General features: G+C 40.2%; 1 protein-coding gene across 3 annotated transcripts in view; it reads right to left on the bottom strand.

Moving 5' to 3' along the window:
- Window positions 1-20,738, bottom strand: part of Exoc2 (exocyst complex component 2) — a 210,392-nt gene extending 189,654 nt beyond the window's left edge. For 2 of the 3 annotated variants that reach the window (XM_074082998.1, XM_074083000.1), the window contains exon 1: window positions 20,591-20,738. The gene's annotated coding sequence lies outside the window, so the exon portion shown is untranslated. The remainder of the gene's footprint in view (window positions 1-20,590) is intronic. The other variant, XM_074082999.1, reaches the window with a different exon arrangement.
- Window positions 20,739-22,142: the final 1,404 nt, after the last annotated feature.

Here is a 22,142-nt window from a genome sequence, read left to right as displayed (position 1 = left end):
AAGCATCGCCAAGCTAACTAGCCCCTTCTAACTTTTTTGGTCTATACACTGGTATTTGTCTTCTTCAATCACAACATATATGCAGATATTGTTAGTCATAAAAATTGTAGAATTCTAAGCGTATGCTTTATAGCCTGATTTTCGAACAAAGAATACATAATGTGCGTCGTAATTGGTAAACTCAAGATTGCATCACTGCGGTGATCTAATCATTTATCTAATTATTCCACAACTGACATTTACATAATTTCAAATTTCGTGCTACTACTACATTTTTTGTACAAAATACTTTTACCCAACTATTTCCTTGCATTAAATTCAAAGAGAAACTGCTGGTCAAAGGATACACATATAAAGTCCTACTAAATATTACCAAATTGGCCTGCAGAAGGCTCTATCAACATACCCTCCCATCAACAACATTGGGCATTAGCAATCTATTTTATATACAGCAACGTTATATGGAAAATAAAATGGTTTCTACTTGCATTGTGTGTGTATTCCACTTTCACAGCCTTTGCATCTTTTTCTGGAGTTTGTGATTTTATGGTATCTAGCAAGAATACTAATCCTCCAACCCTGTAAATATCATCCCTGTGCTATTTGGCCTTTCACATTGTTTATGGTGCTCTTTTCCCTTAGTGAATACTAAATCTTTAGATGTCAAGTCTACTGTTCTTTTCTCTGCTACTTGTTGAGTCCTGCTCCAAGTGAAGTACAGGGCTACGGTTTAAACTTCCCACATTCATTCTTTCCTCAAAAGTGTGTTTAATCCGCTCTACTGTTTTCATCCACATTATTCTACATCTGCTGGATCTTTGCAGCAGACCTGAAATATAGGTGTATCTGGATAAAGATGAGAAACCTTCCAGTTGGCCCCCAGACAGGCTGGCAAAATCTGCTGGTCATGATCAGAATTACTCAGCATGGAGGGAGGTTTTTTTCCAGAGGCAGTTGGTTCTGTCTGATGCTCCACCACTGCCACTGATCCTGTGGGTGGAGGAGGTCGCAGGGCAAAGCTGGGGGATTGGCCTAGGGGAGGATGGTCTTTGTCTCAAGTCAGGTGGGGGACTAACAACAGGCATTTTGCTATGCTGGCCTTCTGCCTGACTCCAAATATCCCCAAGATGCTGACTTCCTGTTAGAGAAAGTAAAGATGGGAATGGCAGTCCTGCTCTTTGGGTTGGCCAAGAGCCTAGGCTTTAACTGGAGGGTAAAGAAGGACTGCTAAAATTTGTGGGGTCTGCTGAAGACAGGAGCTTCATGCTGACAGTATGGCCCTACAGCTGGGATATCTTACAGCCCAGGAGCTGAGAGTTGGTCATGGCCTCATCTTACTCTTTTCTTGGCCTACAAATGAATCTTGAAGCTCATCCTACTCTTAGCCTACAGACAACACTGACACTGCTGGAGGGTCATGGTAGTCAGGGAGTGGCTCAATGTAGTTTCAGTTCTTCTTCATGGCCTACTTTTGCCCATGAATCCCTCAGGATATCCTCTGAAGTGCCTCTCTCACTGGGGTTGAGGACTAGGAATTTCTTTGAAGTTTTGATACTTCCCAGACACATAAAAGGGAATGTGTTATAATCCTCTTCATACCTGCTTCTGCACTTCCAATGCTTTGGCCATTAAAAGGTAGGGACCCAATGACTATCATATAAAGGATGACTCCCAGGCTCTCCACATCTACCACAGCGCCATTATACTTTTGGTTCCAGAAGGATTCTGGGGTGGCATAAAGGGGGCTGCAATAGAAAGCTTGTTTCCCAAAGTGAACTCATTGCTGATGCCAAAGTTTGCAGTCTTTTTTTGTGGGGAGAAAAGGGGTAGAGATTAAAAACCTCTGCAGTCTTACTTTTCAAGCCAGCATCTGCTATAGTTTGCATGTTAAGTGTCTTCCTCCCCCCAACCCAAAGGCCCAAAGACCCATGTGCTAAATGCTTGGTCCCTAGGGTGAAGCTACTAGGAAGTACAGTAGAGTTACTAGAAAGTAGGGTCTAGTAGGAGGTCTTTAGGTCATTTGGAACATGACTCAAAGGAGATTGTGGGCCCTAGACTCTTCCTTTACCTCTCTTTGCTCCCAAATGAGATAACCAATTCTGTTCCACCACACAGGATGTGCTGCCTGGCCATGGGCCCAGCCTGATCAAGGAATGGAACCTCTAAAACTTTGAACCAAAATAAACTTTTTCTCTTTATAACTATCTCAGGAATTTCACTGTGGTAACAGAAAGCTCACTAACACAGACAAGAAAGGGAAGGATGGAATGATGGGATGGGATGGCATGGGACTGGAAGAGAGAGAACACTGGGTTTGAGTGCTTGCTCCCCAGACTGGGGGAGCCCCACAAAACTGGACCAGATTGTTCCTCTCCACAGCTCTGCTTACATGTCTGGTCCCAACCTCACACCAAGCCTCTTTTTAGTGAAGGAAGAAAGAGAAGGAGGGAGGGACTACAAAGGGCTTTTTTGTTTATGTTTATTTAAAACAAAGTAAATTAAATTGATAGGATATTTCAGTAAACTTTTCATTTCTAGTTTGAAAATAATAGTTTTTTGGGGTTTTAAAGAGCTCATAATGTCTACACTTAAAATGTTCCATCCCTTTCTCTTCAATTTCTGAACCAATGTTCTTAAAATGATTCCACAGCTTAATCATAATTTTATAACAACTTTGCCTAGTCTTTGGAGTAGATCTCTCCTACCATGAACCAGAGAACTCACTCTATCCTGCTCATTGTGGTATTTAAATATTGAAGTTGCAGCTGTGGGTCAAGAAAATTTCCAGATTGTTACTATTAAAAGCTAACCATCCATTAAGCTCAATGTCTATAGTATTAAGTTTGATGGGTTTCTGAGTGCTAGGCCACAGTGCCTGTACCTCAGGGAAAGCAGGCTGAGAAAACCTGTTACCTATCTATCACTTATTCCTTCTCTTAATTCTATTCTTTATTGTAGAATCAAGCTTCTGGCCTGTATCATTTTCCTTCCCTCTAAAGAACTTCTAACTTTTTAACTTTTCATTTTCTTTAACACTAAGACAAATCTATTGGCAACAAATTCCCTCTATTCTGTTTGTCTGAGAAAGTCTGTATTCCTGCTTCATGATTGAAGGATTACTTCACTGGACATGGAATTCCATGGTGGAAGGTTTTTTTCTTTACTTGCTTGAATGGTTTGTGAAGAAAAGTCTGATGTAACTTTCATCCTTGTAAGGCGATTCCCACCCCCTGCCACAGCTTCTCTCAAGAATTTTTTTCATTTTCTACAGTTTGAATATGATATGCCTAAGTGTAGCTTTGGGGGTTTGCCTGCCTACTGCTGTTATCTGAGCTTCCTATATCTGGGGTCTGATACTTATCATTAATTTGGGGAAAATCTCAGGCATTAATATGTGAAGTAAATATCTTTTGTTCCCTTGTCTTCTCCTTCTGAAATTCCCATTATGAATACGTTACACTTTTTGTAATTGTCCCACATTCTTGGATATTCTGATCTGTTTCCTCAGGCTTTTTTCTCTTTCCATTATACTTTTTGAAGTTCCTATTGACATTTCTTAAAGTTCACAGATTCTTTTCACAGGTAGATATCCAACCTGTTGGTGAGCCCATCACAGGCATTCTTCATTTGTATTCATGGTTTTTATTCCTACTGTTTCTTTATTATTCTTTCTTACAGTTTCTGTCTACTTATATTACTTTCCCATTACAGCCCTTTACATATAATCATGGTTGTTCTTAATTACTGATTTGTTAGTTCTCACGTCCCTACCATATCTGAATGTGGTTTCAATACCTATTCTGTTTCTTCAAACTGTGTTTTAATAAACTTTGCAATTTCTTGCTTATAGGTGGATATGATACATTGGTTAAAGCAACCCTACACTGAGTTCCCACTGAGTCTCAGCTTCTGTGATGATCACTTGTGAGTCTCTATCTGCCTGTTTGTCCCTCTGTGTATAGGGGCAGCAGTCTGGCCTGTGATCTTAATTCTCTGATGGATATAAAGGTTGATTTTCAATTTATCCAGCTTTTTCTTATTGGGGGAACAGGAGTGGTAACCTCCAAGCTCTTTACATATCAGACCAAAAAACACAAGAAATTTTCTGAATAATGCAGTTTATTGCATTATTATAAAAATTAAAGAAGTAACCCTTACAATATACACAAGCTTTGATGTATAAGACTAATCTAAAAATTAATGCTATTTCTAATACAGTTTAAACTCAGAAATGTATAGATTGTTTTAAAATTCAAATTTACTGAAGAAAATTAACAGATAAAAATATAATACAACTATATTTTATTTGTATTGGTTGCCTTTTCACTTTAAAGCAGTACCACTCAACAGAATAAAACTTTGGCCAACATAGCAGTTAAGCTATGAAACTTTAGCAGTGTATGTTAATTTATTTAACAATGTAAAATGAAAAGTTTTAACTTAGTGGAAGAAGCAGTGATTTCTATTTCTTGGACCCACAGAACCCTTAGAATGAGGAGGGACAGAAATTTTCCTAGTAATACAGTTTTTAATAACTGTGTTTACAGAAGCACAATATAATACAGCAAAGCAAGGTCTAATTTACTAGATGCCATTAGTAATGAGGCGTTTTCCATGAAAAATTGCTGTTAAAAGGGGAAGGGGAGAAGAAAGAGTATTAGAGGGGCTGGATTTGATCAAAGCACATTATATGCACATATGGAAATACCAAAATGAAATCCCTATGTACAACTAATATACACTAATAAAAAATTTAAAAAGAAAAATTTCACAATAAGGTAGGCTTTATACTTTAAATTTTTTTTATATGTATAATTTTTCATTGTTTTAGCAGGGACCTTTCTAATCTGTATTTGCCTTCCTGGTAGTATATGGAACATAATTCATCCTTTTAAAAACTCATGCATGGCGATTATGGCCATCAATAACTGTTCTGTGCATGTTCCTGGATTATTTCTTCAGACTGACGTGTTTTATGACCTTGCTTTTTACATTCACTTCATTTGATGTCAGATTCTAGATTATTAAAATCAGGTTGCCAGCCTCAAACAAGTACATTTCCTCTCCTTCTTATTGCTGTCCCTAACTCCTGCACTGCTCCAGGACAACTACTATTCTCTCCAATTCTCCTATGGTAACTTATGTTGAACTCAATTCTTGAGCATCCCTCCATGACAAAAGCCGTGAGGCTACCCAGAAATCTTACATGAATTTGCTGTTCTTCTTGCTTCTCTCAAGTCAGGAGGAACCCCCAGTTTCTTGTGATCCTCCTCCAAGGCTGGGAATAGTCCACTGCAGCACTAATCACAGTTTGGACAGGACCATTCTTTTGATGAAGACAGTCTGAGGCATTGCAAAATGTTGGACCTGGCCCCTATCCACTAAATACCAGCAGCCCAATCATAACTGTTATGATCAAAATAGCTCCAGACAATGCCAAATGTCAGAAGAAAGAGTTACCTCCAGTTGAGAACCACTGATTCAGAGATTAGAATGTGCCTAGAGATATTGGTGCTCAGGTAAGACTGCCACTACCAGGGCATCTATACCACCATTACCAAAAGTAAAGAGTAAGGGCCAGATCTCATTGTATGCCTGGTAAGACTCTACTTTTCCTCCCCTCAAACCCACAGCCTTACCACCATGATCTTCCTTGACATTATGTCCTCTTTATGTTTAACCTCGGTCACACCCAGAAGCCCTAACCTAACTCCTGATCATTCTGAACGTCCAGACTCTAACCCCTATATAGTCTGACCATTCCTTTCTTGATATCAGAGTGGTTTCTTACAACTTCCTTAATCCAAAATTAGGAAACCGAATACTCCTCATAATACAAAATTGGGAAAATGAGAATTATCAACACTTTTAATCAAGTTTTATATTGCCATGCTGGATCCAAAGAGTAACAGAACTAGCAAATTCTGAGCTAGATATTAAGCAAAACTGTTCAACTGATCACAATTCACATGCAATGAGACAAAATTTGAACCATTTTAGCTAAATAGATATCTTTAAGGTGAGAATGAATATTTCATTGCCATTGTAATTACAGAAAAAGTGGTTCCAAATGGATGAGAAAGATTGATAAAGAGGGCTCTCCCTTGATAATTCTGTAAAAAAATACAGACAAAATTTGTTTAGCCTAAAAGTACTTTTTTAGCTGAGTAGAATTTGAACCATGCTTCCTCAAAAGAATTTACATACCCTATAAAAAAATTACCTTGTACAAAATGTGAACTGTGAACACTTCTCAAAACCTAACAGTAAAAATTAGTCTGGCTCATGGAAAAAAAAATAGGTAAAACACAACAAAAACTTCAATAATAACTGAAATAAGAGAGGTAGCTATTGTGAACGGTTCCATTCATACTCCCTTCTACCTCAAATGTATGCCTCTTTGACTCAGTAATATGAATCACTGCTCTAGTAATCTTTTCTCTACTCTTCTACTAAATCCTGAAGCTGTGGGTCAAACTCCTGGTCCTTGTGAAACTGGAGTTTTAACCCAACCTCCTGGAAGTGCGCATGTCAAATCTAGTCACTGGCCCATATGCCAAATAAAGAAACAGTAATGATGAAGGGCAGAGAAAGGAGATTTACTTGTTTTGGCAATACTGGGGACTGACCTTAGGGACCTCCCACTAGCTAGGTGCTGCTCTACCACTGGAGTCACATGCCCAGCTCTTTGTGCTTTGGTTACTAATTTGGGGGGTTTTTTGGTGGTACTGGGGTTTGAACTCAGGGATTCACACTTGCTAGGCAGCTGCTCTACCACTTGAGCTATACTTCCAGCCCTTTTTGCATTGGTTGTTTTTGAGATAGAGTCTCGCTTTATGCCCAAGCCAGCCAGGAAAACAATTCTCCTACTTGTGCTTCCCCTCATAGCTGGGATAACAGGCCCGCACCATCAAACCCAGTCACTGGTTGACATGGGGAGTCTCATAAACTTTTGCCCAGGCTGTCATTAAACTGCATTCCTCCAGATCTCCAAGATCTAGGATTACAGGCTTAAGCCACTGAACCCAACAGAGAAAGGAGATTTATTATACAGACCAGAAGACACTGAAAAACAGGCAAAGTAAGCACTTCAACCCATCTTTGGGGTACAGACATGAGCTTAAATAAAGGTTTCAATAGAGAAGAATCAGGACAAGAGAAGAAAGTTATACACAGTTAAACAGTCCAGGTCAAACTGTGACCTGGTTGATTATTATCTCAGTTCTGGTTTTCTCAGGGGTCCTGAGAAATTATTAGTTGTCATCATTTCAGGGAAACAATCTGGTTCCCATGAGATGATTACTCCTGCTCCAGGGTGCAGCCTCATTATTATAGGTAATTACCCTCATTTGGAGGGGTGGTCTATCCTGCAAGGCTCCTTAAGGGTACTTCTTGTCCCTTGTCATAAAGATGTTATTGATAAGTCTTGTTCCTCTAGGAATCCAAGGTGCCTGCAAAGTGGCTGCAGAAAGAAAGGCTTAGAGTGAAAACAGATACAAAATGGAGGCAGAGATAGGGATGCTAAACTTTTCTTTTGCTTTTAGTTAATTTGTGGGCCTAAGTAAGGAGTCAATGCTCTTCAGCAACCTATTAAACCTATAGTTTAAGTACCTATTACACTTATATAAGAATCATGTTTTGTTTTTATTTTGTTTCAGTACTTTATGATACTTAGACATCTAGGAACCTCAGGGACCAGGAAAGGGACTACCCCTCTGGGGTTAACTAGTTTCCAAAGACAATAAACAACTCACTCCTCTAGGAACATACCTTTTATAAATAAGCAAATCAGCCAATCTGAAGTCCGCAGTCTGTTTTGGTCAGGCTCCTGCAGTCAGGGACACTATTCCCTTGTCCTAAACATCCTAAGTACCAGACAAGTAGGGACCACTTCTATAGCCCAGAGCCCTTGGAAATTACTCAAATTATCTGATCCTAACTTGTTCATCTTGCCTACCCTGCCTAGCCCACTCCTTCTATGAACACCACAATAAAGGCTCTGGCCCACGCTGTCCCTGGCTCCCTTTGTCTCCTGTCCTACCCTGGTTCTGGTAGTCTCACCATACCTGGACAGTAAAACCTGGACTTAAAAGTCTTCCCTTAAAGCTGGGCAGGTTAGTGCAGGTCTGTAATCCCAGTACTCTGGTGGCAGAGGAAAAAAGATTGCAAGTTTCAGGCCCTGTCTCAAAAGAAAACAAAAAAGTACTCCCTCAGACTATTAAAAGAATTGGAAGGGAATCAAGGGGAGTGGGGAAAGGTGAACAAGGGGAGGTTGCTGGGGATACAGAAATGATCAAGGTGTGCTATAAGCAATACTAATGTGTCAAAATGAAATTCATTGTTCTGTATAGTTAGCATGCACTAATAAAAAAGTTTAAAGAAGATTTTTAAATTAATATGTTGTATGTTTCATCTATGGTCACATTATAGCAAGTTAGATTTGTTATAAATACAGATTTTCCATTTAAGTTTTACAATATTGCTTAATGGGGATCTTGACTCCTTAATTATTAGGTTACTAACTGAGGCATTATTTAGGACTAAACAAGGCTCTTGCCTTTTCAGGCTTCGGGGTAGTTCAGTGGTAAAACACAATGGTAGAACATGTGAGGCCCTGGCTCATTCCTTGCCCCAAGCCAAATAATTTTTTCTCAATACAAAATAAAAAACAATACAAATAACATTAGTAAGGGCTACAGCTAATGATTAGCCAACAAATAACCAACCTCTGACATTAACTAAACATCTTCAATGATAATAACAGCAGCAGTTTTACTGACTGAGTACTTGTCATTATTATGTCCAAGCACTTTTCTGTTCTTCCCATGTAATAACTTTCAATCTTCATCATTCCCCTATAAGGATGGTCCATTAAAACCTTTGTCCAATACCTTACAACTAGAAACTGGAAGAGCAGGATTCCCACATAGGTAACTTGACTCCAGAGGCTGTGCTTATAATACACAGACACACACACACACACACACACACCCTTCATGTCACCCTTCATATATGAAAAGGGCACTGAAAAGGAATTGTTTTCCCAGAAGTGCTGATCTCCCTGCCCATGAGCAAACCCTGAGAGATGCTGACTGCATTAAGGACACCTCTAGCAGTTTTTAGTACTACAAAGTGAGATGGTTTATGGGACAATGAACACTGCTATCACTAACACCACACATTTGCCATACAAACAGACCCTTTCAGCTAAGGAGAAATACAAAATTGGTAGAAAAGACACTGAACTACAAATCAGAAGACAGCCAGGCGCCGGTGGCTCACGCCTATAATCTTAGCTACCCAGGAGGCAGAGATCAGGAGGATCATGATTTGAAGCCAGCCCAGGCAAATAGTTCTATGAGCCCTTATCTCGAAAAATCCTTCACAAAAATAGGGCTGGTGGAGTGACTCAAGGTGAAGGCCCTGAGTTCAAGTCCCAGTACTGCAAAAAAAAAAAATCAGAAGACACAAATTCAAATCTTAACTATATGATGTCTTCATTACCCTTTAATATCTGTCAGTTTTCTCATCTTAATATAGGAATAACAACTAACTTCACAGCTATACTGAGAAAATTAAATTGAAATCATGTATACCAAAGATCTCATCCAACTTTATTTATTTATTTATTTATTTATTTATTTATTTATTTATTTAATGTATTTTGGTGGAACTGGGGTTTGAACTTAGGGCTTCAAGCTTGCAAAGCAGGCAAACTACTGCTTAAGCCACACCTCCAGTCTTCATCCAACTTTAAACCTCCAATATAAAGTAACATATTATGCAGGTGGCAAAAGCCAATGGTAAATAAATATAGAGCTAATGTACTGTCACGTCAGAGACTACACGAGAAACCTCACAGGAAGATGGCTTTAATCTCATACCGAAAATATTTTAAACAAAAATAGAGAAGACACTAAAGGATTCATAACTTTGAGGTAGAAAGACCCAAGAAGCAGGTAGAAAATAATATAGTAACAATAAACAGTAAGGGTTATCTCCCAGGAACTGTGGAGTATGGACTCTGCAGCAAACAGGGACACTACACCTTTAAAGCCACAGCACAGTATTGCATTATGAGAAAATTCCAAACACGGGGGAGGAGTCACAGTCAGGATGGCCAAAGATTAAGTCTAACAACAGCTTTATTTTCTTGCCTCGTGTGTGTGTGTGTGTGTGTGTGTGTGTGTGTGTGTGTGTGTGTGCTGTATATTGTATATTAACTCCAAGTCCAAAAAATGCTTCAGTCACAGCATAATTTTCTTGATTACATTACTTTTATCTATAAAGAATTACTGGTTATTTAAAAGTCAAACATAAGTATAATTTTAATTTAGACAAATAGACCTAGAAGAATATAAAGTAAATGTATGTTACAGTTGTCAGGTGGGAGGACTACTTTTGGACTTGATGAAAGAATTCGAAAGGTGAACACACTAATATCTCAGCCATACAGAAAAGTGTATGTTTGGTAGGTTAATAAATAAGAAAGAAGTAAATTTAAAAGGCTAACAGAAAGTTTGAGAAAAAATTCAAAATGACAATACATGAATAGCAACAAAACACAAGATCTTCACAAAAATGAAGAAAGGCAAAACAGACAATTCACAACTGAAAATGCAAACAATAAACATGCTTTAAGATTTTTTAACCTCAGAGAAACACACTAAAACAGAGATTTCATTGTTGGTCTATTAACACAACATACTTAAGACAACCATGAGCATTCAGGATTTGAAGACTCATGAAAGCCTATGCTGAATCTGTGCAGTGTTTCTATGCATTACTAGCAGCAACACAAACCCCTCCAAGAGATCAACAGAAACTTCCTGGAAGGAAGTATTCCAAAATGCTAAATTGTTTTACAACAGGGGTAGGATTATCAGAGATTAAACAGCTTGTTTGAAGTCACAGCTGATAGACAGACATAGTGAAGCACACCTGTAGTCTCAGCTACTCCAGAGGCTGAGGAAGAAGGATCAATAGAGCCTGGGAGTTGGGACAAGACTAGCAACACAGTGAGACTCTGTCTTAAAAAAACAAACAAACTCACATCAAGTAAGTGGCTGAGTTGGGACCTGAAATTAGGCCCTACCTCTCTGCTATTCTGATTCTGCAGTGATTTTTTTTTCTATTATGGAAATCTTAAACATACATAAAAGAAGAGATTACCATGAACCTCCATGTTCCCATCAATCCAGCTCTAGCAATCTGTCTCTTGTTTCAACCATCCCTTCACCTCAACAAATCCTTACATTGTTTGTGAAGGAATACATTAAAGCAACTCCAGATATAAAATCATTTCATCCACAGATATTTTAGTTTAGGTCTCTACATAAGACTTTGTGCCTAGCCTAAGTTCAATTTTTCTATATTATTCTCAAAAAATGTTTGTTACAATTAATGTGTTAGTGTCAGGATCCAACCAATGCTATTTAATATTTTTTAAAAGAACAGAACAGAACAAAAGTTATCTTTATACAAACATACATGCTTAATAAATGTAGAGAATAGGGTGAGAAGGATGCACACTGGACGTTAACACTACTGAGAGAACTGGACTGGAGAAGGGTGGAGGGCTCAGAGAAAACATTTTTACATAAATTTCTATACTGCTTTCCTCATGGCAATGAGCATGAATACGTTTTTTTAGAAATGTAGATGGCCCTTGGTCTGCACAGGCCCTGGACCACTGTGTAGAACCACAGTCTGTCCGGACAGGGACTCAAGGTAGCAAGCGTTTGGCTTCTGAAGCAACACTGACCACATGTTGGTTCCCCTGGGCAGTTACGCCTTTCATGCTTTTTCTTTGTTTTTGTTTTTTGGGTTCTTTTTGGGGGGGTTGGGGGACTGGACTGTTTATTTCTCATGTAAGTCAATTATCTTAAGGAAAAGGTAACAACTGACAATATCCCCTACCTTCAAGAAAAAGGGAGGAAAAAAAAATAAGAGGAATTATTATGCCAAGTGTTTCCAGTAAGTTGCCTGCAAGAGTGAGGGTCCAATCCTAACAGGGCTTTCCTTTTGTTCACTCTAACAGTGTTCAAATGTGACCTCTAATTGAAAGGAACAAGAGACAAAAAAACTTTTATATTCTATTACTATTTCTTCTACTATTACTTCAGTTTTACCTGAAAAACAGAAATTCTAACTTGTAGGTCTCAATCTTTGAAGCAGTGTGCTCTTTTTTCCAAAAGAAAAAAATTTTAATGTTTACAATGAATTTTGCTCTTTCATAAGAAAGTTATTTCTAAGTCATCCTTTATTCGTATTAGAACTAAGCCAAAACTGTTTAGTTTGCTTTTTCAGTTTAAAGCACTTACATATGAAAGAGGGAGAGACTTTATTGAGAATATATAAAAAGATTCCAACTTTTCAGTTGTAGATAATGAAAAGTCCACATAAAAGTAGTAATTTTTTCTTAGATTCAAAAAAGAACTTGTCTTCAACAGAAATGAGTTTGGAAATGCCATCCTTTGCAAAGCTGCCCAAGTGTGGTAGCTCTGCAGATACTTTGTTTTCTCTACCTTCCCAAGAGATGAACTACTCTGAGGAACATTCCCAGAGTAGACAGAACAAAGGCCTATCCTTGTCCTACTCACTGTTCACTCCTCAGGGAGTGAGCCCAAGGAAAGCTAAGCTAGGAATGGAGGTGCTCAGCTCAATCAGGGTTTAGAGCTCTGAATCAAATTTTAAGCAACCAGTTAGCAATGGCATTGGTAAAACTCAAGAAAGGTATGGAACAAGTACCTGCATGACCAACTGTTTCCCTGAGTGTTGGGTGAATAACAGACAAGCACACATGAGACTTTTCTGTAGAATATAAGCCTAAAGCACTTCAGAGTTCCCAGTTTCCAATATACAAGCTCATTTCTACTTATGATTATTTGACTATAACTCTCATTTATCAGTATTTTTGTTTTACATAGAAAGAAAGAGAATTTTTACTTCTTAGATGGGTGATGACTATAATACCATGCATTTACTTTACCATAATTGACACAAAGGGCCATATATTGTATGATCCCACTTACAGGAAAGTTCAGAATAAGTAAATCCATAGACGCAAAGTAGATTAGTGGTGGCTAGAGAGAGGAGGAACTGAAAAGGACTGATAATGGGCTTGGGGTTTTCTTTTAGAGTTATGAAAATATTCTGAAATTAGTGGTGATAGCTGCCCAGCCTTGTGAATATACTTACTGTCCAACCTTGTAAATATACTAACTGTGCTTCAGAATTTTTGTGAAATTCATCAAATTAGCACCACAAATACAGAGCTCCAGAAAATAAACACAAAAAGAAATATAAATGATAGATTTACAAAAAAATTCCAGCACCCAACATTACTAAATTCTTGAAATCTTGTGACTCTAGGTCAGATGAGGCTAAGGAAAACCATGGCCATTACTGAAAAGATATGGTAGGAGGAAGGTAAATGACTTCCTACATTACAAGGCAGAGCTAAAGGTGGCAAAACAAACAAAAAAAGTCAGCAGAATAACAATAAACTACATACAGTGATCTCTCTAGACAACTCATCAATAATACAACTGTGCTCCAGGAAGACAGGGAAGTGAAGAAGCTAAAAAATGCAAAATCCCAAGTGATATTAAGTCTTTAGATATTTATATACATGCTTATTCAAGTAACAAAAATGTTCAAGAATAAGAGGAATACAATTAAGAAACTATTACTAACCTATTTATAATGAAAAAATTAGAAAAAATACTGCCTTAAATTTATACTATGAGATAAAAACAAAGTTTCATTTGTCTCAACTTGTCAAACTTTATGATGAAATAAACCAAATACAATAACTACGTAGAGCCATGCCAAAATCAGTGTAGATTTTCCCAAAAAGTCAAGGAATCACCTGTCAGCTTAAATTGGTGAACCTTATTAAAACCGTTGAACATGACAGGTGTCACCTAATTCCCACATTCTTTTACATGAGCACAGTTGGATTAATTTGATCCAAATTTTGTGTAATAGCTTTCCAATTTCTACAAATACATGAACATTGTCACCTATCTTATAATTTCTGCCTCATTTGTCTAGCTCTATCTCAAAAGAAATTTCTTCAAGGCCATATATCTTGACATACTGAAAACAAAATAATCACAGCACTCAGCAGTGCATTAACATTTCTGAGCCATGAGGGATTAAACAGGCAGATGCTATGGAAAGTGCCTGTCGAAGAGGCTGGTGAAGTTCAGACTGCACTGCAGCTGTGAGGGATTGAAGCTGTTAGCTGTGGAGTCAGGCTTAGGAGAAACCCTGGGCACAATTCCGGCATCCGAAATAAATTAAAGTAAACAGTATTGCTCTCTCTCATCCACCCTGTTAGCAGCCTCTCAGCAGAGCTGGAGACCACACACTCAGACCACACAACGCCAGCTGAACTCATTCGCACGCACATCTAAAAGCTGTCACTGGGCAGCAAAGAGAGAAAAGGATGGGGGGGAGGGGGCAGGAGGAGGCGGAGGGAGGGGAGAGAGTGCTGTGTACTTTAGAGGAGCCTGGGGAGAAGGGGAGCCCATGAGAGAACAGGCTGGTCATGGCTTTGGTAGTCTTGACCCAGACTCCCCATACCAATTTAGTAGCTGATGAAGGATTAACAAAGCATCCATTTAACATCAATTAACCTCCTATCCATCACAGGTCAAAAGAGAAAAGTGCTATTATAAAAGCATCTCATTAAAATAAAGACAGAAGCCACATTTTCTTATAATTTATAATGTATATTTAAATAACTGCATTGTCTTTATTAGATTTATGTTAGTTTTAACCTGTCTGCCTCTTTTTCAACAGGCTGCACACAGGAATGAATTTAAAGTGTTTTTGCAACAGAGATTCCAAAATTTTAATTTTACAATTTTCCCATTTCACATTGTTGTCAATCTAAATTTTCTAGAGTAAAAGTAAAAGATGGCAATTTTTTTTTTCAGAATTTCTGACTAAAAATACATTGAAAAATCAATTAGTGGTGATGATATTGGCGGGGAAAATCAGAAAGTGAAACCACAACTAATCCAGTTTTAGAAACATAAAGGCAGTACTTTTTACTAAATGAAGAAGAGTTTTGCTGACTTTAATAGCAGCCAGAACAAGAGGCTCAGCTAAACTACAAGGACAATTAAGTTCTTTCTGACTCAGTGAAAATTGTAGAATATTCAACAAACAGGCTGAGAAAAGCACAATTTTCTTAACAGATTAGGCCATAAAAAAGAGAATGTTTTCCCAAAACACTCAAAAAACCTCCCAAACATCCACCCTCACTCCATATTACTGACGCTAGCAGTTATCAGTATCATCAGGGAACAAACCAGAAAGGCTGTAGACTCTCAGACCCAAGCTCCACTCTACCAAATAAACTCTGCACTGTAGTCATCTGTGTGCACATCCACACACAGGAGCACTGAATACCTTTAGCCTTGATAAGAGACTTCTTGGATCCTGAGAACCTCAGAAAAAACTGGTTGTAGAGCAGTCTATTGAGTTTCAACAGGAAATTATACTCAGCCAGATTCTCAGGCTGTCAGTAACAGCCAACTTGTAGAATTCACATCCTCCATGATGCAAACCTAACCTCCCCTAACTTAGAATTGTCCCCACTAGACTGAACTGGACCCCAGAAGAACTCCCAGAGATACAGGGAAAAGGATTCAAAGGAATGGTTTTCCTTCCTTCAATTCTCTGTAAACTCAAGATAAAGTTATATGAGCACTGCCACAAAGTTTACAGGGTGAAACAAGTTTCAAAGACACAGTCATGAACTCTGGGTTCAGTTTTCTAGATTAATTATTTTTCTACTCCACTTCCAGCACAGAACCAATTAACAAAACACAATCACGCACAACCTGAAAGAATCCAGGAGGTTGAAACGGTACAGCACTGTGGTCTGATAAGTGGTCATAAGACGTCTCACAGACTCAGAAGAAACATTTGCATTTGAACTGAACAGATAAAAGCATCCCTCTTTCCTGGCCGTCTCTCTTTCGACTTCTTTTCCTTCTCTACCTCTACAAACAAAAAATAATTGAAATATATTACCTACGGCTTTAAACAAAAGCATAAGTGTTGACATTTTAGTCCTTTGGGGTGAAAAATCTAATAATTTAACCAGTATAATTAATGAATAGCACCCTTAATTCATCTATTTTTATCTATTATATCTAGTTATTTATGGGGAAAAATATTACCCACTACTTCTACATTTGGAGGTACAAGTTTAAGGGGAGGAGAATGTGCCTGGGCATGAAGCAATACTGACTAGAAACAAAATATAGGAAAAGTCTGACACTAGACCCTTAGCGCCCCCATATAACTCACCTGTTACATAAATATGATTACCCAGCTATTCTCATAAAAGAAGCCTGGATTTCATTTTAACAAAAAAAAGCTGCTAAAGAGTCTACTGTATGCCTGGGAACTAGGAAGTACTCTGCCTCAGAAGCCAAGCCTCTTCCTAGAAGACAGTAACTTTCACTGCACTGCACAAGGACTGAAGTCTAAAAGTGCTGTTCTCTAAATTATGCCACTACACACTGCTGATGTATCAAAAGGATACCTCATTTTGATGGCTAAATCCATCCTCCCCCACATATCCATCCACAAAAAACAAGAACTCCAAAGAAGATAAGCTACTTAAAGAAAGAGAAAAGATAGGGCAGTTTCATATAAAAGCATAGCATTATTCATTTAAAAATGTGCAGCCAAGTGTACCTAATGCCCCTAGCATTCCCTTTTTATTATATCCAAATAAGCAGACAAAACATTAATTCCTGGTATTTTAGAAAATGTATTTTTCAGAGGGAAAAAATGTCCATGGGTATCTTCCTACCCCAAAAAGACAGATCACCTGAAGAAGCCATTACCACATAAAATTCACTTCTACCTTTGCTTAGTCCACTGAGGTGGTTTAGGATATACTTAGAGAATAGTCACCCAAAACCTCAAAAGATGATGGTGCTATACCCTTAAACCTCAGAAAAAATGTAGATACAGATAAACTAGGATTTGTCAGTCAAAACAAATAATTTATTGGGCTGATGGAGTGGCTCAAGTGGTAAAATCATGTGCCTAGCAAACCTGACGCCCTGAGTTCAAAACCCCAATGCCACCAAAAAAAAAAAGGATTGAAAACCTGGCCAGGTGTGGGTGGCTCACACCTATAATTCTAGCTACTTGGAGGCTGAGGTCAGGAGGATCATGGTTCAAAGTCAGCTGGGACAAATAATTCTCAAGACCCTACCTCCAAAATAACCAGAGCAAAATGGACTGGAGATGTGGCTCAAGTGGTAGAGTGCAAAGCCCTGAGTTCAAACCCTAGTCCCACCAAAAAAACCCAAATACTTATTGAAATAAATAAATAAGAACATGATTTTGTAACCAGGACGTCAAGGATGACCTTGGTCTTCAGTAGTCATGGATGCAAAAACAGATGGCAAATTGCAATGGCATAGGTAAGCAGAAAATGAGCAAAACTGGGGCTGGGAAGGAAGAAGAGAAAGAAATTTTAACAGGGGAATATGGACCAAGGAAGGTCTCTATTTTTCTCTTAAAGTTGTTTTTCTTGTTTGCTTTACTGCTGCTGTGTGTAAGCATGTGGAAAGGCCAACAGGAAAGACCCTTTAGCAAGACATGAACAAGTGAGCAAAGTTCTCACAAAGGCAGGAGCAGATGAAGTCTAGGACCCAGGTCCTGATCTTAGCATAAACACAGTCTCTTTCCCTATAACTGGAGAAGGAAGAAATGTTATTTGGCAGCAAGACCATAAGATTCCACTCTGAGAGCTTTATCATTTCTAAGGCAGGAGGCAAGATCATCTGCTAAGAGTATATATGATATGAATGGAAAAGCGGTTTAAAAAGTGTAAAAATCTAGTGATTTTCCCCTGCTGGTCCTAGAAACCCAAGACCCAAGCATCACAGAAGATAGAGTTGAGATCATGTAGCCAGGCATTGGTGGACCACACCTACAATCCCAGTGTTGGGAAGACTGAGGCAAACTTATAGAAGAAACTAAGGGTCAGGCATGCCAAAGGCAGCACTGCCAGCAGACGCAAAGGGCAATGCATGTCTGGCCCTAAGCACTGACTGTGCCAAGCAAGCACTATTCTTGGTACTCCCCAGACCCACCTGGGCAGCTGACATTCTCATAAACTAAATCCAGCCTTCCCAGGTGTCCAGTCTGCTTTTCGTTATTAACACCAAAATTTACTATAAGTAGAAAATATTAGGAAGGAGAAGCTGCTAAACTCAAAAACAAAAATAAAGTGAACTGAATGGTCCTCAGTCTTAAATGCTACCAACAGTATTAAATTAAAGAATGTTCAGGAAGATTTTGAGCAGGCTTAATATAATTTAAGATTTAAAAAAAAGAAAAAGAAAAAAGCTACAAACTCCTTTGCCTGATCTTTAAGCCACTCCATAATGCAAACTGCACTCACTCATCAGCCCCAGGCCTCTGCTCTTGACTTGTAGCCCAGATGTTCACCTGCCCTCTCCAACATGCCCTTTCTCAACTCCTCCAAGCCTTTCCTGTCACTCTAACCCCAACAGAGCCTTTCCTCCCTGAACTTCTGTTGCACTTACAACCATCACTACAGAGTTCAGTTCTAAGCTATTCTTCAAGAACAAAAATGCTCCTCCAGAATCCAGGCTAACATCATTTTTAATGTGTGTGTCAGGCATACGCTAAGATTGGGAGGCACAAAATGACTGAAACTAATCTCTGCAAAGTGTAACTTGTCTTTTAGCCTGTTTATAAATATGGATAATAGTCATAGCACCCAACACAGCATAGGAATGAGACAAGTGCTGAGTGAATAGAGGATTCACTGAATTGGAAATTTTCATAGCAAAGGATTCTTTGAGATAATCTAGTTTTATACAATTTATGAAAAAGAAAACTGAGATCCAAAAAAGCCAAGTAACTCAGTGAGTGCTAGGAAGCAGGCCAGCAGTACCCAAGGATCACTGAATGGTTGCTTTACTTCTAAATCAAAATATGCTGACACTCAAAAATGCCTATGGGTGTGTACACAGCTTCAACACTCAACATTTCTCTCCAATTACTTCAAGTTTGTCTATTTATTCCAATAACAATAACTACTTTAATTAACATACTCTAAAGCATATGAATGAACACTGCTACTATGCAATTTCAGCAGGCAGTCCAGGGGTCCACACACATTCTGCAGGGTCTGAGATCATTCAGCATTTCAACACAATGTCAGTAAAGTCATCCTGTTATTTCCCATTCCACTCCATTTCAAAATCTCCTCAGTTGTGGCCTAAAACTCATCTACCAAATAAACATTCAAGAACCTACTATGTGGTGGGTGTTGCACTAGGAAGTCTGGCTAGATTAAGATCAGTGAACTAATGTCAGGTGTGGTGGAACAGTGGCCAGTGCCCATAGTCCCAGCACTGAGGTGGCTGCCCCAGGAGGATCTTAGTGAGACCTTGTCTCAAAAGGAAAAAAATAACTAAAAGATGAGTGAACCCCAGAATAGCTGAAAAGGTAACTGAAAGGTAACTTTGTAGCAACATTCCCTATATGGCTGAATCCTGCCCCTGCCTGACACTTAGAAGATGTTCAAAGTCCTTCAAAGTAGACTACTTCTGCAAAATCTTTGGAGTACCAATTTCATTTCCTGTAAGATTCACAAATAATGGGCTCTCAAATATTTCTGGAATGAATGTAAATTCAACCTACCAGGGTAATAAATCTAGTACAGGAAAGAAAATGCTTGCCAAGAAAAAAAAAATCATTTTCTGTAACTCCCAAAACTTGTTCCAAGGTATACTAAAGGGTCCTCTGCTTCTCTGTTTTAAAATACGAAGTTTCTACTTAATCAAACAGAAAAGGACATTTAAGCACCCAGCATACATCATCATCTTCTTCTGACCACCCTGGGAATCACCAGCTTTTCACACACAGGCCTCCTTGGGAAGCTTGTGGTTTGAGTTCCTGTGTCATTGTAGGAGTGAGTGAGAAAGGCCTGGACCAGCACATACTGACACGTGTAAACAGTGTCACTGTGCACAAAGTCTCGCTAACATTAACTTTCAATACGAGGATATCAAACTCAAACTTTCCCCACTTATCAGCATCTTCAACAGATTAAAAATAGCTGATTTCCATTTAAAGTCAAATTCTCTTAAGAGGTGTCTTCTTGAAATTAAAGTCTATGTGCAAAACCTTTGGCTACGTGCCTAGGGAGACTGGGGGCGCAGGTGCGGGTCCCGCAGATGGGGGTCCAAATGTCATGTATGAGGTGACAGCGCGCGACCGGCAGGCTCAGACTCGCGACCTAAGCCCCAGCGGCAAGTCCACGTCTCCACGGACCTGGGGAGGCCGCCAGGTGAGCAAGTGCTCGCCAGGTGAGCGGCGGCAATGCGCCCGCGCGCGCGCTCCCACGGCTAATCCCGCCGCCCACCGGTGGCACTGCGTGTGTGCGGGGACCACGGCCTCCCGCGGGCGGGCCAGCGGCTTCGGTCTTGCAGCCAGGCCCGGCGGCCTCCCCGTCCTGCCCAGGTCCCTCGGTAAGGACCCCCCCCCCACCCCGGACTCCTACACATACCTCCAGTCGCTGTCGCCGCCTACGCCCCGCACCCACAGAGCGGGCGGTGCCGCCGAGAGCTCCGAGCCGCGGTCGCCCCACAGCCAGCTGCACTTCCGCCCGCCGCGAGCGCCGAGCGCGCGGATCCGCCGGCTAGCCGAGCGCCGAACCCTTGATGGTCGCGCCTCAGGGGAGGGGAGGGGACAGAAGAGGGAGACTGAGGGGCTGTCCCTAGTCAAAGGGCCGCGCTGGGCTCAGGGGTGTGTTGAGGGGGTGCATTGAGGGGCTGCACCCCGCCCGGGCAGTGGGGGAGGCAGCGACTTGGGGAACAACAGCGTTGGTGAGCAGTGGACGCCCCGGTCGGGCTTAGGTTCGGAGCCACCCATCCGTCCACACAGAAGCGAGCTGGCGTTTATGTCCCAACATAGTGTGACTTTGCAACCTCAAAGGGCAAGCGGTGTACACCCTTCCTCCCCGCGCCTCAGCTTTTCTCAAAGAGACTGTGGGGTAACATGCGTTTCTGGGCCCACAGTTCACAAGGCGGGCCCTGCACTGGTCAAAGGGCTGCACTAGGTCCAGGTTCCCCCCCACCCCTCCCTCTCCACCACAGGATTAGGTGAGGCCCTGAGAAGCAGGATAACCCACAAATGTCACAGGACCATGTCAATTACAGAGGGGACTTCCTTCTACAGCCTGAGTGTTCAGTGAACCCCTCCAGGGGCTGGGTGCTGCGCAGACATTGGAGGTAGCAAAATAAGCACTGGCTTCCCCTTAGCTCCCTGCCTGGGGTTAACCTTGGCTTGGTGAGACTGCAGCAGCCTCCTTTCTTTCTGGGAAAGAAAGGAGGGTGGTGGCCTGGCATGGTGGCTCACATACCTAATCCTAACTACTCCAGAGACAGAGATCAGGAGGATACGGAGATTGGGAGCCAGCCCTGGCAAACAGTTTAAAACACCCAAACTTAATCAATTTAAAAAAAAAAAGCTGGACCCAAAGGACTGCGCCTCTCTTCTCAACTATATAGGAAGAATAAATAGAAGGATCAGTCCAGGCCTGCCTCAGCGTAAAAAAAGAAAAAAGAAAAAAACAGTCCCTATTCTAAACACAACTAAAGTGAAAAGGACTGAGGGTGTGTGGCACAAGGCCTTGAGTTCAAACCCCAGTACTGCCAAAAAAAAAAAAAAAAAAAAAAAAAAAAGGAGAGTGGTCTGTACTGGGACACAATGAGAGAGACTAGGAGATTAAACTGGTTAGAGGGTAACAGTAAAATTGACAAGATTTGCTAGGACTGTGGGAAAGAAACAGCCACAGAGTGTTAATCTAAGTACTAGGGGATATTGTTTTCATTAAAACAGGAAAGATCAAGAGACCAGAGAATGCAGCCACTCTTGCCTGACAAGGAATGGCATCCTGATCCCACAGGGATGAAGATCAGGGCCACAAAAGAGCTAGTTGCAGGCGAGGAGAACCTAGTGGGGCCATCAAGGAAGAAGGCAGATTGCTGTGAGTTACTGAGGACAACTACAGCAGTGGATCCTATGGCTGAACCTACCAACCCTCCTGAGTAGATCCC

Source organism: Castor canadensis, chromosome 8 (genome assembly GCF_047511655.1).
Source record: "Castor canadensis chromosome 8, mCasCan1.hap1v2, whole genome shotgun sequence".
NCBI classification, from domain to species: Eukaryota; Metazoa; Chordata; class Mammalia; order Rodentia; family Castoridae; genus Castor; species Castor canadensis.
The sequence above is the reverse complement of the archived record's forward strand: the minus strand, read 5'-3'. Positions and strand labels throughout refer to the sequence as shown.